Raw genomic sequence first — 15,830 nt, 5'->3', positions numbered from 1 at the left:
GACAAAAAGAAAGAGACTGAGAAAATATTTGAAGAGACTGTAGTTGAAACCTTCCCTAATATGGGAAATGAAATAGTCAATCAAGTCCAGGAATCACAGAGAGTCCCATACAGGATACATTCAAGGAGAAACACGCTGAGACACATATTAATCAAACTATCAAAAATTAAATACAAAGAAAAAACATTAAAAGCAGCAAGGGAAAAGCAACAAATAACATACAAGGGAAACCCCATAAGGTTAACAGCTGGTCTTTCAGCAGAAACTCTGCAAGCCAGAAGGGAGTAGCAGGACATATTTAAAGTGATGAAAGGGGAAAACCTACAACCAAGATTACTCTACCCAGCAAGGACCTCATTCAGAATCGATGGAGAAATTAAAAACTTTACAGACAAGCAAAAGCTAAGAAAATTCAGCACCACCAAACCAGCTTCACAACAAATGCTAAAGGAACTTCTCTAGGCAGGAAACACAAGAGAAGGAAAACACCTACAATAACAAACCCAAAACAATTAAGAAAATGGTAATAGGAACATACATATTGATAATTACCTTAAATGTAAATGGACTAAATGCTGCAGCCAAAAGACATAGACTGGCTGAATGGATACAAAAACAAGATCCATATATATGCTGTCTACAAGAGAGCCACTTTAGACCTGGGGACACATACAGAGTGAAAGTGAGGGGATGGAAAAGGACATTCCATGCAAATGGAAATCAAAAGAAAGCTGGAGTAGCAATTCTCATATCAGAAAATAGACTTTAAAATAAAGACTCATACAAGAGACAAAGAGGATACTACACTATGATCAAGGGATCAATCCAAGAAGAAGATATAACAATCATATATATGTATGAACCCAACATACGAGCACCTCAATACAAAAGGCAAATGCTAACAGCCATAAAATTGGAAATCGACAGTAACACAATCATAGTAGGGGACTTTAACACCCCACTTTCACCAATGGACAGATCATCCAAAATGAAAAAAAATAAGGAAACACGAGCTTTAAATGACATATTAAGCAAGATGTATTTAATTGATATATATAGGACATTCCATCGGAAAACAACAGAATACACTTTCTTCTCAAGTGCTCATGGAACATCCTCCAGGATAGATGATATCTTGGGTCACAAATCAAGCCTTTAAGAACTTTAAGAAAATTAAAGTTGTATCAAGTATCTTTTCTGACCACAATGCTCTGAGACGAGATATCAATTACAGGAAACAATCTGTAAAACATACAAACACATGGAGGCTAAACAATACACTACTTAATAACCAGGAGATTATTGAAGAAATCAAAGAGGAAATCAAAAAATACCTAGAAACAAATGACAATGAAAACACGATGACCCAAATCCTATGGGATACAGCAAAAGCAGTTCTAAGAGGGAAGTTTATACCAATACAATCCTACCTCAAGAAACAAGAAACATCTCAAATAAGCAACCTAACCTTACACCTAAAGCAATTAGAGAAAGAAGAACAAAAAAACCCCAAAGTTAGCAGAAGGAAAGAAATCGTAAAGATCAGATCAGAAATAAATGAAAAAGAAATGAAAGAAATGATAGCAAAGATCAATATAACCAAAAGCTGGTTTTTGAGAAGATAAACAAAACTGATAAACCATTAGCCTGACTCATCAAGAAAAAAATGGAGAAGACTCAAATCAACAGAATTAGAAATGAAAAAGGAGAAGTAACAACTGACAATGTAGAAATACAAAGAATCATTAGAGATTACTACAAGCAGCTATATGTCAGTAAAATGGACAACCTGGAAGAAATGGACATATCTTATAAAAGCACAACCTTCTGAGACTGAACCAGGAAGAAATAGAAAATATGAACAGACAAAGCAGAAGTAATGAAATTGAAACAGCAATTAAAACAAACCAAAGTCCAGGACGAGATGGCTTCACAGGTGAATTCTATCAAACATTTAGAGAAGAGCTAACACCCACCCTTCTCAAGCCCTTCCAAAATATTGCAGAGGAAGGAACACTCCCAAACTCATTCTATGAGGCCACCATCACCCTCATACCAAAACCAGACAACAATACTGCAAAAAAAGAAAATTACAAACCAATATCACTGATGAATATAGTTGCAAAAATTCTCAGCAAAATACCAGCAAACAGAATCCAACAACACATTAATAGGATCATACACTATGATCAAGAAGGATTTATCCCAGGGATGCAAGGATTCTTCAATATACGCAAATCAATCAATGTGATACACCATATTAACAAATTGAAGAATAAAAACCATATGATCATCTCATTAGATGCAGAAAAAGCTTTTGACAAAATTCAACACCAATTATGATAAAAATTCTCCACAAAGTGGGCATAGAGGGAAACTTCCTCAACAAAATAAAGGCCATATACCACAAACCCACAGCAAACATCATTCTCAATGGTGAAAAACTGGAAGCATTTCTTCTAAGATCAGGAACAAGACAAAGATCTCCACTCGCCGCTACTATTCAACACAGTTTTGGAAGTCCTAGCCATGGCAATCAGAGAAGAAAAAGAAATAAAAGGAATACAAGTTGGAATAGAAGAAGTAAAACTGTCACTGTTTGCAGATGACTTGATACTATACATAGATAATCTTAAAGATGTCACCAGAAAACTACTAGAGCTAATCATTGAATTTGGTAAAGTTCAGGATACAAAATTAATGCACAGAAATATCTTGCATTCCTACACACTAACAATGAAAGATGAGAAGGAGAAATTAATGAAACAATTCCATTCACCATTGCAACAAAAAGAATAAAATACCTAGGAATAAACCTACCTAAGGAGGTAAAAGACCTGTACTCAGAAACTATAAAACACTGATGAAAGAAATCAAAGATGACACAAAGAGATGGAGAGATATACCATGTTCTTGGATTGGAAGAATCAATATTGCAAAAATGACTATATTACCCAAAGCAATCTACAAATTTAATGCAATCCCTATCAAATTACCAGTGGCATTTTTTAACAGAAGTAGAATAAAAACTCTTAAAATTTGTATGGAGGCACAAAAGACCCCTAATAGTGAAAGCAATCTTGAGGGAAAAAAATGGAGCTGGAGGAATCAGACTCCCGAACTTCAGACTATACTACCAAGCTACAGTAGTCAAGACAATATGGTACTGGCACAAAAACAGAAATATAGATCAATGGAACAGGATAGAAAACCCAGAGATAAACCCACGTACCAATTGTCAACTAATCTATGACAAAGGAGGCAAGGATATACAATGGAGGAAAGACAGTCTCTTCAATCAATAGTGCTGGGAAAAGTGGACAGCTACCTGTAAAAGAATGAAATTAGAATACTCCCTAACACCATACAGAAAAATAAACTCAAAATAGATTAAAGATCTAAATGTAAGGATGGACACTATAAAACTCTTAGAGGAAAACATAGGAAGAACACTCTTTGACATAAATCACAGCAAGATCTTTTTTGACCCACCCCCTAGAGAAATGGAAATAGAAACAAAAATAAACAAATGGGACCTAATGAAACTTAAAAGCTTTTGCACATCAAAGGAAACCATAAACAAGACGAAAAGACAACCCTCAGAATGGGAGAAAATATTTGCAAATGAATCAACAGTCAAAGGATTAATCTCCACAACATACAGGCAGCTCATGCAGCTCAATATTAAAAAAATAAATAACCCAATCAAAAAATGGGCAGAAGACCTAAATAGACATTTCTCCAAAGAAGACATGCAAAAGGCCAAGAGGCACATGAAAAGCTGCTCAATATCACTAATTACTAGGGAACTGCAAATCAAAACTACAATAAGGTATCACCTCACACCAGTTAGAATGGGCATCATCAGAAAAACTACAAGCAACAAATGCTGGAGAGGGGGTGGAGAAAAGGGAACCCTCTTGCACTGTTGGTGGGAATGTAAATTTGATACAGCCACTATAGAGAACAGTATGCAGGTTCCTTAAAAAACTAAAAATAGGGAGGCTGGGCAAGATGGCGGAAGAGTAAGATGCGGAGATCACCTTCCTTCCCACAGATACATTAGAAATACATCTACACGTGGAACTGCTCCTACAGAACACCCACTGAACGCTGGCAGAAGACGTCAGACCTCCCAAAAGGCAAGAAACTCCCCACGTACTTGCGTAGGGCAAAAGAAAAAAGAAATAACAGAGACAAAAGAATAGGGACGGGACCTGCACCAGTGGGAGGGAGCTGAGAAGGAGGAAAGGTTTCCACACACTAGGAAGCCCCTTCGCAGGCAGAGACTGTGGGTGGCAGAGGGGGGAAGCTTTGGAGCCATGGAGGAGAGCACAGCCACAGGGGTGCGGAGGGCAAAGCAGAGAGATTCCCACACAGAGGATCAGTGCCGACCAGCACTCACCAGCCTGAGAGGCTTGTCTGCTCACCCGCTGGGGTGGGCGGAGGCTGGGAGCTGAGGCTCGGGCTTCGGTCAGATCGCAGGGAGAGGACTAGGGTTGGCTGCGTGAACACAGCCTGAAGGGGTTAGCGCACCACAGCTAGCTGGGAGGGAGTCCGGGAAAAAGTCTGCAGCTGCCGAAGAGGAAAGAGACTTTTCCTTGCCTCTTTGTCTCGCGGTGCGCAAGGAGAGGGGATTCAGAGCACCGCCTAAACGAGCTCCAGAGACGGGCACAAGCTGCGGCTATCAGCGCGGACCCCAGAGATGGGCATGAGATGCTAAGGCTACTGCTGCCACCACCAAGAAGGCTGTGTGCGAGCACAGGTCACTATCCACACCGCCCCTCCCGGGAGCCTGTGCAGCCCGCCACTGCCAGGGTCCCATGATCCAGGGACAACTTCCCCAGGAGAACGCACGGTGCACCTCAGGCTGCTGCAACGTCACGGTGGCCTCTGCTGCTGCAGGCTTGCCCCGCATCCGTACCCCTCCCTCCCCACGGCCTGAGTGAGCCAGAACCCCCGAAGCAGCTGCTCCTTTAACCCTGTCCTGTATGAGCGAAGAACAGACGCCCTCAGGCGACCTACACGCAGAGGCGGGTCCAAATCCAACGCTGAACCCCAGGAGCTGTACGAACAAAGAAGAGAAAGGGAAATTTCTCCCAGCAGCCTCAGAAGCAGCGGGTTAAAGCTCCACAAACAACTTGATGTACCTGCATCTGTTGAATACCTGAATAGACAACGAATCATCCCAAGTTCAGGAGGTGGACTTTGGGAGTAGGATATATTAATTTTTCCCCTTTTCCTTCTTTTGTGAGTGTATATGTGTATACTTCTGGGTGAGATTTTGTCTGTATAGCTTGCTTTCACCATTTATCCTAGGGTTCGGTCCATCCGTTTTGTTTGTTTTTTTTTTACTTAAAAAATATTTTTTCCTAATACATTTTTTATTAATAATTTTTTCCTTATTTTTTATTTTAAAAAATTAAAAAAAAATTTTTCTTAATAATTTTTTTGTTATTTTTATTATAATAGCTTTATTTTATTTTATTTTATCCTCTTGCTTTCTTTCTTTCTATTTTTTCCCCCTTCAATTCTGAGCCGTGTGGATGAAAGGCACTTGGTGCTCCAGCCAGGCATCAGGGCTGTGCCTCTGAGGTGGGAGAGCCAATTTCAGGACACTGGTCCACAAGAGACCTACCAGCTCCACATAATACCAAATGGCAAAAATCTCTCAGAGATCTCCATCTCAACATCAAGACCCAGCTTCACTCAACGACCAGCAAGCTACAGTGCTGGACACCCTATGCCAAACAACTAGCAAGACAGGAACACAGCCCCATCCATTAGCAGAGAGGCTGCCTAAAATCATAATAAGGCCATAGACACACCACCAGACGTGGACGTGCCCACCAGAAAGACAAGATCCAGGCTTATCCACCAGGGCACAGGCACTAGTCCCCTCCACCAGGAAACCTACACAACCCACTGAACCAACCTTAGCCACTGGGGACAGATACCAAAAACAACGGGAACTATGAAACTGCAGCCTGTGAAAAGGAGACCCCAAACACAGTAAGATAAGCAAACTGAGAAGACAGAAAAACACACAGCAGATGAAGGATCAGGGTCAAAACACACCAAACCTAAAAAATGAAGAGGAAATAGGCAGTCTACCTGAAAAAGAATTCAGAATAATGATAGTAAGGATGATGCCAAAATCTTGGAAATAGAATAGACGAAATACAAGAAACTTTTAACAAGGATGTAGAAGAACTAAAGAGGAGCCAAGCAACGATGAAAAGCACAATAAATGAAATTAAAAATATTCTAGACAGGATCAATAGCAGAATAACTGAGGCAGAAGAAAGGATAAGTGACCTGGAAGATAAAATAGTGGAAATAACTACTGCAGAGCAGAATAAAGAAAAAAGAATGAAAAGAACTGAGGACAGTCCCAGAGACCTCTGGGACAACATTAAACGCACCAACATTCGAACTATAGGGGTCCCAGAAGAAGAAGAGAAAAAGAAAGGGACTGAGAAAATATTTGAAGAGATTATAGTTGAAAACTTCCCTAATATGGGGAAGGAAATCGTGAGTCAAGTCCTGGAAGCACAGAGAGTCCCATACAGGATAAATCCAAGGAGAAACACGCCAAGACACATATTAATCAAACTATAAAAATTAAATATAAAGAAAACATATTAGAAGCAGCAAAGGCAAAACAACAAATAACACCCGAGGGAATCCCCATAAAGTTAACAGCTGATCTTTCAGCAGAAACTCTGCAAGCCAGAAGGGAGTGGCAGGGTATACTTAAAGTGATGAAGGAGAAAAACCTACAACCAAGGTTACTCTACCCAGCAAGGATCTCATTCAGATTTGATGGAGAAATTAAAACCTTTACAGACAAGCAAAAGCTGAGAGAGTTCAGCACCACCAAACCAGCTTTACAACAAATGCTAAAGGAACTTCTCTAAGCAAGAAACACAAGAGAAGGATAACACCTACAATAACAAACCCAATACATTTAAGAAAATGGGAATAGGAACATACATATCGATAATTACCTTAAATGTAAATGGATTAAATGCTCCCACCAAAAGACACAGACTGGCTGAATGGATACAAAAACAAGACCCATATATATGCTGTCTACAAGAGACCCACTTCAGACCTAGGGACCAATACAGACTGAAAGTGAGGGGATGGAAAAAGATATTCCATGCAAATGGAAACCAAAAGAAAGCTGGAGTAACCATTCTCATATCAGACAAAATAGACTTTAAAATAAAGACTATTACAAGAGACAAAGAAGGACACTATATAGTGATCAAGGAATCAATCCAAGAAGAAGGTATAACAATTGTAAATATTTATGCACCCAACATAGGAACACCTCAATACATAAGGCAAATACTAACAGCCATAAAAGGGGAAATCAACAGTAACACAATCATAGTAGAGGACTTTAACACCCCACTTTCACCAATGGACAGATCATCCAAAATGAAATTAAATAAGGAGACACAAGCTTTAAATGATACATTAAACAAGATGGACTTAATTGATATTTATAGGACATTCCACCCCAAAACAACAGAATACACATTTTTCTCAAGTGCTCATGGAACATTCTCCAGGATAGATCATATCTTGGGTCACAAATCAAGCCTTGGTGAATTTAAGAAAATTGAAATCGTATCAAGTATCTTTTCCGACCACAACACTATGAGACTAGATATCAATTACAGGAAAAGATCTGTAAAAGATACAAACACATGGAGGCTACACAATACACTACTTAATAACGAAGTGATCACTAAAGAACTCAAAGAGGAAGTCAAAAAATACCTAGAAATAAATGACAATGGAGACACGACGACCCAAAACCTATGGGATGCAGCAAAAGCAGTTCTAAGAGGGAAGTTTATAGTAATACAAGCCTACATAAAGAAACAGGAAACATCTCGAATAAACAACCTAACCTTGCACCTAAAGCATTTAGAGAAAGAAGAACAAAAAAAGCCCCAAAGCTAGCAGAAGGAAAGCAATCATAAAGATCAGATTAGCAATAAATGAAAAAGAAATGAAGGAGACAATAGCAAAGATCAATAAAAGTAAAAGTTGGTTCTTTGAGAAGATAAACAAAATTGATAAACCATTAGCCAGACTGATCAAGAGAAAAAGGGAGAAGACTCAAATCAATAGAATTAGAAATGAAAAAGGAGAAGTAACCACTGACACTGCAGAAATACAAAAGATCATGAGAGATTACTACAAGCAACTCTATGCCAATAAAATGGACAACCTGGAAGAAATGGACAAATTCTTAGAAAAGCACAACCTTCCAAGACTGAACCAGGAAGAAATAGAAAATATGAACAGACCAATCACAAGCACTGAAATTGAAACTGTGATTTAAAATCTTCCAACAAACAAAAGCCCAGGACCAGATGGCTTCACAGGTGAATTCTATCAAACATTTAGAGAAGAGCTAACACCTATCCTTCTCAAACTCTTCCAAAATATTGCAGAGGGAGGAACACTCCCCAAATCATTCTACGAGGCCACCATCACCCTGATACCAAAACCAGACAAAGATGTCACAAAGAAAGAAAACTACAGGCCAATATCACTGATGAACATAGATGCAAAAATCCTCAACAAAATACTAGCAAACAGAATCCAACAGCACATTAAAAGGATCATACACCATGATCAAGTGGGATTTACTCCAGGAATGCAAGGATTCTTCAATATATGCAAATCAATCAACGTGATACCTCATATTAACAAATTGAAGGAGAAAAACCATATTATCATCTCAATAGATGCAGAGAAAGCTTTTGACAAAATTCAACACCCATTTATGATAAAAGCCCTGCAAAAAGTAGGCATAGAGGGAACTTTCCTCAACATAATAAAGACCATATACGACAAACCCACAGCCAACATTGTCGTCAATGGTGAAAAACTGAAACCATTTCCACTAAGATCAGGAACAAGACAAGGTTGCCCACTCTCACCACTATTATTCAACATAGTTTTGGAAGTGTTAACCACAGCAATCAGAGAAGAAAAAGAAATAAAAGGAATCCAAATCGGAAAAGAAGAAGTAAAGCTGTCACTGTTTGCAGCTGACATGAGACTATACATAGAGAATCCTAAAGATGCTACCAGAAAACTACTAGAGCTAATCAATGAATTTGGTAAAGTAGCAGGATACAAAATTAATGCACAGAAATCTCTTGCATTGCTATACACTAATGATGAAAAATCTGAAAGTGAAATTAAGAAAACACTCCCATTTACCACTGCAACGAAAAGAATAAAATATCTAGGAATAAACCTACCTAAGGAGACAAAAGTCCTGTATGCAGAAAATTATAAGACACTGATGAAAGAAATTAAAGATGATACAAATAGATGGAGAGATATACCATGTTCCTGGATTGGAAGAATCAACATTGTGAAAATGACTCTACTACCCAAAGCAATCTACAGATTCAATGCAATCCCTATCAAACTACCACTGGCAGTTTTCACAGAACTAGAACAAATAATTTCACAATTTGTATGGAAACACAAAAGACCCCAAATAGCCAAAGCAATCTTGAGAACGAAAAATGCAGCTGGAGGAATCAGATTCCCTGACTTCAGACTATATTACAAAGCTACAGTAATCAAGACAGTTTGGTACTGGCACAAAAACAGAAACATAGATCAATGGAACAGGATAGAAAGTCCAGAGATAAACCCATGCAAATATGGTCACCTTATCTTTGCTAAAGGAGGCAAGAATATACAGTGAAGAAAATACAGCCTCTTCAATAAGTGGTGCTGGGAAAACTGGACAGGTACATGTAAAAGTATGAAATTAGAACACTCCTTAACACCATACACAAAAATAAACTCAAAATGGATTAAAGACCTAAATGTAAGGCCAGACACTATCAAAGTCTTAGAGGAAAACATAGGCAGAACACTCTATGACATAAATCACAGCAAGATCCTTTTTGACCCAACTCCTAGTGAAATGGAAATAAAAACATAAATAAACAAATGGGACCTAATGAAACTTAAAAGCTTTTGCACAGCAAAAGAAACCATAAACAAGACCAATAGACAACCCTCAGAATGGGAGAAAATATTTGCAAATGAAGCAACTGACAAAGGATTAATCTCCAAGATTTACAAGCAGCTCATGCAGCTCAATAACAAAAAAACAAACAACCCAATCCAAAAGTGGGCAGAAGACCTAAATAGACATTTGTCCAAAGAAGATACACAGATTGCCAACAGACACATGAAAGAATGCTCAACATCATTAATCACTGGAGAAATGCAAATCAAAACTGCAATGAGATATCATCTCACACCAATCGGAATGGCCATCACCCAAAAATCTACAAACAATAAATGCTGGAGAGGGTGTGGAGAAAAGGGAACCCTCTTGCACTCTTGGTGGGAATGTAAATTGGTACAGCCACTATGGAGAACAGTATGGAGGTTCCTTCAAAAACTAAAAATAGAACTACCATACGACCCAGCAATCCCACTACTGGGCATATACCCTGAGAAAGCCATATTTCAAAAAGAGTCATGTACCAAAATGTTCATTGCAGCTCTATTTACAATAGCCAGGACATGGAAGCACCCTAAGTGTCCATCATCAGATGAATGGATAAAGAAGATGTGGCACATATATACAATGGAATATTACTCAGCCATAAAAAGGAATGAAATCAAGTCATTTGTAGTGTGGTGGATGGAGTTAGAATCTGTCATACAGAGTGAAGTAAGTCAGAAAGAGAAAAACAAATACCCAATGCTAACACATACATATGGAATCTAAGGGGGAAAAAAAAGGTCATGAAGAACCTAGTGGCAAGACGGGAATAAAGACACAGACCTACTAGAGAATGGACTTGAGGATGTGGGGAGGGGGAGGGGTAAGATGTGACAGGGTGAGAGAGTGACATGGACATATATACACTACCAAATGTAAAATAGATAGCTCGTGGGAAGCAGCTGCATAACACAGGGAGATCAGCTCGGTGCTTTGTGACCACCTAGAGGGATGGGATATGGAGGGTGGGAGGGAGGGAGAGATGCAAGAGGGAAGAGATATGGGAACATATGTATATGTATAACTGATTCACTTTGTTATAAAGCAGAAACTAGCACACCATTGTAAAGCAATTATACTCCAATAAAGATGTTAAAAAAAAATAAAACTAAAAATATAATTATCATATGACCCAGCAATCCCACTACTGAGCATTTGCCCAGAGAAAACCATAATTCAAAAAGACTCATGCACTCCAATGTTCATTGCAGCACTATTTACAATTGCCAGGTCATGGAAGCAACCTAAATGCCCATCTACAGACAAATGGTACATATATACAATGGAATATTACTCAGCCATAAAAAGGAATGAAATTGGGTCATTTGTAGAGATGAGGATGGACCTAGGGACTGTCATACAGAGTGAAGTACATCACAAAGAGAAAAACAAATATCGTATGTTAACGTGTATATGTGGTATCTAGAAAAATGGTACAGATGACCCGGTTTGCAAGGCAGAGAGAGAGACACAGATGTAGAGAACAAACATATGGACACCAAGGGGTGAAAGTGGGAGGGGGTGAATTGGGAGATTGGGATTGACATATATACATATTAAAAAAAAAATCATTGTGGCAGGCTGGAAAAGGCTAGCCAAATAACTTCATTAGAGGAAAATCTACAGCCTTCATTTGGGTAAAATAATCATTTGAAACACCTGCCCTGACAGCGAGATTAATTTCGCTTTTCCAAAAGTGTGTTGTGAGCAAACATACTTCCAGGAGTTGCTTCCCAAAGGAAGAGCCCTGGGGAAAAGTAAGTATGGGAAACGCTATATGTTAAATGTATCTTATGATTATCCACAACACATATTAGCGTATTAAAAGGTTGTAGTAAAGAAAAAAAAATAAAAACAACTGTATTTTTGCATAATAACAACATCAGTTAGACATTAAAAATTTTAAAGGTACAAATGCAAAATAATCCTATCAAATACCTATGAATTAAAGATGTGTAAAACCTCTATCAAGAAAACAATAAAACAATTTTGAGAAATTAAAGAAGATAGAATAAATTGAGGCATATACCATGTTCATGTATTAGAAGTTTCAATAATATGAAGGTTTGATTCCTCCCAAATTAATGAACTCAATGCAGTCCCGTTAAAAAATCTCTTCCAGCTCTTGTACCATTGACTGGCTAACTGGGTAAACATAGTCAAGTTGACTTCTGTGTCTCAGTTTCCTCATCAGTTAAATAGCCCAGTAATAGAATCTACCTCATAGGTTGAAACAAAGCTGTCAGAGAACTGACGTGGTGGCCTTATCGTTTTGTAAATTTGCAAAAGTAAGATATTTAAAGCACTATAGATAACCAAAGTCACAATTAAACATGAAAACTGCAACACTAGTTATTTATCCACAATTCTTTATTCATAAAAAGGCACATGAAAATCTAAATTTTTTAAGTAAGAATTTCATTTGGTGAGTATAAAATCGAGGAAGGGATTTTAATTGGGGGAAACAATTCCTCTCAAATCTAGGGAAGTTAGATGAAATAACTCTGCCACCCACGAAGTTCCATCTCTTTAGTGAAAAGATTGCTCTCCCCTCCCAAATGCATTCTCTCTCACTCACTCAGCTAGTCCTGTGTGACCTCTGTGGCTCTTGTCTATCAATATGTCTTTCCTGCTGACCCCTCCTTTCTTCAGTTGAAGTCACTTTCTTTAGATGTAGTCAAGGTCTGCACTGGTCAAAGGCACATTGTGTCTTTAGGCCTTGGAGGCATTTTGTCTTCTCCCATTATGTGCTGATTTAATTAGGCTATTTCTCAGAATTCCCTGGCAGAGTCCACAAAGGACTATGGAGTTCTCTACTTTCACAAATCCACAAGCATTCAGCCAGTACCTGTGTGGGCAATCTTTTACAAAATACAGCTTTTCTTAACTTAATCTCCATTTTAGTATAGAGGATATGTATGCTTGAAGCCCTGGAAATTATTTTGATTACAGGTAAGGACTTTGTTTTCAAGTACTACTTATAATGTTCTTTGAAATATGGCATCACATTGATCATAACGATGGGGCAGAAATACAAAGCAGCCTGTAGGTGGTAGAAAAAGGGTACGGATCTAGCAAAGACTGGAATAGTTAAGTGCACAAATTACACAATCAGCATGGCAGAGACAAAGCACTTGCCATATGATCCCAACCACAACTGCATCTAAGACAATGGTTTGGTGCCAAAAGATATCCCCCCAGTGGACTGTAGGAGGATATGGTCATCCCCCCTTTGTCATTCCCAGAGACTGAGGGGATTCCACCTTCTTTTCTTTGTCATTTATTGCCTCTGACACACACAAATTAGTGCAAAGCTTTTAAAAATCTAAATTATCTCTATTCCTCATTTGGAACAAATTCTATGATTAGTTCCTTAAGTGAAACACATTCTATTTATTTATTCATTTGCCTCACTCATCTCTCAAAGATTACTCATCGTGTCAAATGTTTCAAGAGCTGGTCAACAGGTTTGTGTTCACTTTATTTAATACTATTTTTTGTTTTCTAGATTTCACCTTTGATCCTTCTTAATCTTTGAGTTTATAGGCTGAGTTCTAAACCCTACTAAGGTGCTAATACGGGCATCATTGATCTGCTACTAAGAGGAATCATGACAACTCCTGTATTAGAAAATTTTAGAAAGATTTCAAAGGGCAACTTAATTACTGTCAACTGAAAAAAATGCACAACCTAAAACTTGAGAATCATGTCTTATTTGTCAGACAAAACTGAGGACTTAAGCTCCAGACACAGCAACTCAGATAACTCTGAGAGACTGCTCCAAAGAGGCAAGGTGTGGAGCCAGGATATATAGGAGTTTTTGCAACAAAGACCATGTAGTCAGAACATCAAAAGATTAATGTCAATTAAAGAAAACCAGATATCTCAAGTTAAGGAATTTAGGGCTTTTCTATGTATGGGAAAATGCAAGAGTCTGGGCTCACTGAAATCATTCCTTTGATATGCACCTCAGCTATTTGAGGCCAGTATCCCCTGCTTTCTCATCCTGAGTCTCCTCAGGGTGTACCACTAAGGGTGGCTGCAGCAGTTGACTGCTAGATGGCAGGCTTCCTGCCTCCATCCTAAGCTCCCTCAGGGCTCACTATCGAGGAGGCTGTAATGTGATGGTTTGATGGCTGCAACATCCTTTGTTTACTGATATGGCAGGCAATATTTTTCATTCACACTAGTAATTAGTAACTTATATAACATAGAAAATGAGATGGTGGCTAATAGCACTGGGAGAAGATGACTGTATCTGTTGTCTAACAAATTATCACAAACTTAGTGGCTTAAAACAATACAAATTTATTATCTAACAGTTTCTGTAGGTAGAAGTCCAGGCATGGCATGGCTGGATTGCTGTTCAGGATCTTACCATGCTGAAATCAATTTGTCGGCCTGAGATATGCTTTTCATATGGGGCTTGAGGTCTTCTTCGAAGCTCACTGGTTGCTGGAAAAATTCACTTCCTTGCGGTTGTAGGACTGAGGCCCTGATTTTCCTGCTAACTTTCACCTAGGGAACATTCTCAGTTCCTAAAACATTCTCAGTTCTTGGCCACATGGCCCCCATAAACAGTTTACACACAGAGGTTTGCTTTGCATTCTTCCAGGCTAGCGGGAACACATCTCTCTGATTTTCTTTTCTTGACCAGCCAGAAAAACTCTCTGTTTTTAAAGGGTTCACCTCATTAGGTCAGGTTCACCCAGGATAATCTCCCAATTTTAAGATCGAATGATCTGAGAACTTAATTACATCTGAAAAATTCCTTTACTTCAGTAAACTGATATTTAATTGAATAACTAGGAGAAAGTGTGAGTATACCAGGGGCCTGGAATCTTGGGGACATCTTAGAATTCTACTTATCAAAATGATCTAGGAAGAAATGGAGTTTTTTTAATGCCAGACATCTAAAATATACAGAGAACAAGCTTCTTCTAACAGATGGATGTAAGAGATGAAGTCACAGCCTAGTCTAGGTGTAACTTGTCTCTCAGTAGAGGTTTCTGGGCCAAGAGAATTTCCTCTCCAACAGCCTTACCCATTTCCTTTCCACTGATGGCAAGTTTATAAAGAAATACCTACCTATAATGAAAATAAGGATCTTCAAGTCTTCTGAATTTGATATGCAATTATAGATCTGTTAGTTGGCCCATTTTTTTAAAAATAAACTTTATTGGTGAAGTATTACATTCATACAGAAAAGCAACAAGATCAGAAGTGTACAGCTCAACAAATTATCACAAAGTGAACATACCCATATAACCACACTCAACTCAAGAAATGGAAAATTGTCAGCATCCAAAAGGTTCTCCAATGTCCCCTACCAGGTTCTATGGCCTCCTACCTTCCCCAGATTAACCACTACCCTGATTTTTAAGACCGTGGATTAAGTTTGCCTCTTTTTCTGAACTTTTTTATAATTAGAAACTCACAGTAGGTAACATTTGGTATCTGATTTCTTTATTCAACATTATTTTTGTGAGTTTCTGTTATAAGAATATGCCACAGTTATTTTCTCCATCCTGTTGTTGATGAACCTTTGAGCTGATTCTCATTCTTGACTACAAATAATGGCTGTTGTGTGTATTCCTAGAGGTGGAACTGGTTATGAATTCACATGAGGTCTACTTTAGTAGTTACTGTGAGGAGAATCCCCACCCTTAACTGTGTTTAATGTCTGCCAGTTTGGAGACTCTCTCTTTACCTTCTACAGAGAATAAACTTCCAATTTTCTGCCAGAGTGGGGAGGCTC

The sequence above is a fragment of the Balaenoptera acutorostrata genome, chromosome 17 (genome assembly GCF_949987535.1).
Source record: "Balaenoptera acutorostrata chromosome 17, mBalAcu1.1, whole genome shotgun sequence".
In the NCBI taxonomy this organism is placed as follows: Eukaryota; Metazoa; Chordata; class Mammalia; order Artiodactyla; family Balaenopteridae; genus Balaenoptera; species Balaenoptera acutorostrata.
This window is presented reverse-complemented; position numbering follows the sequence as displayed.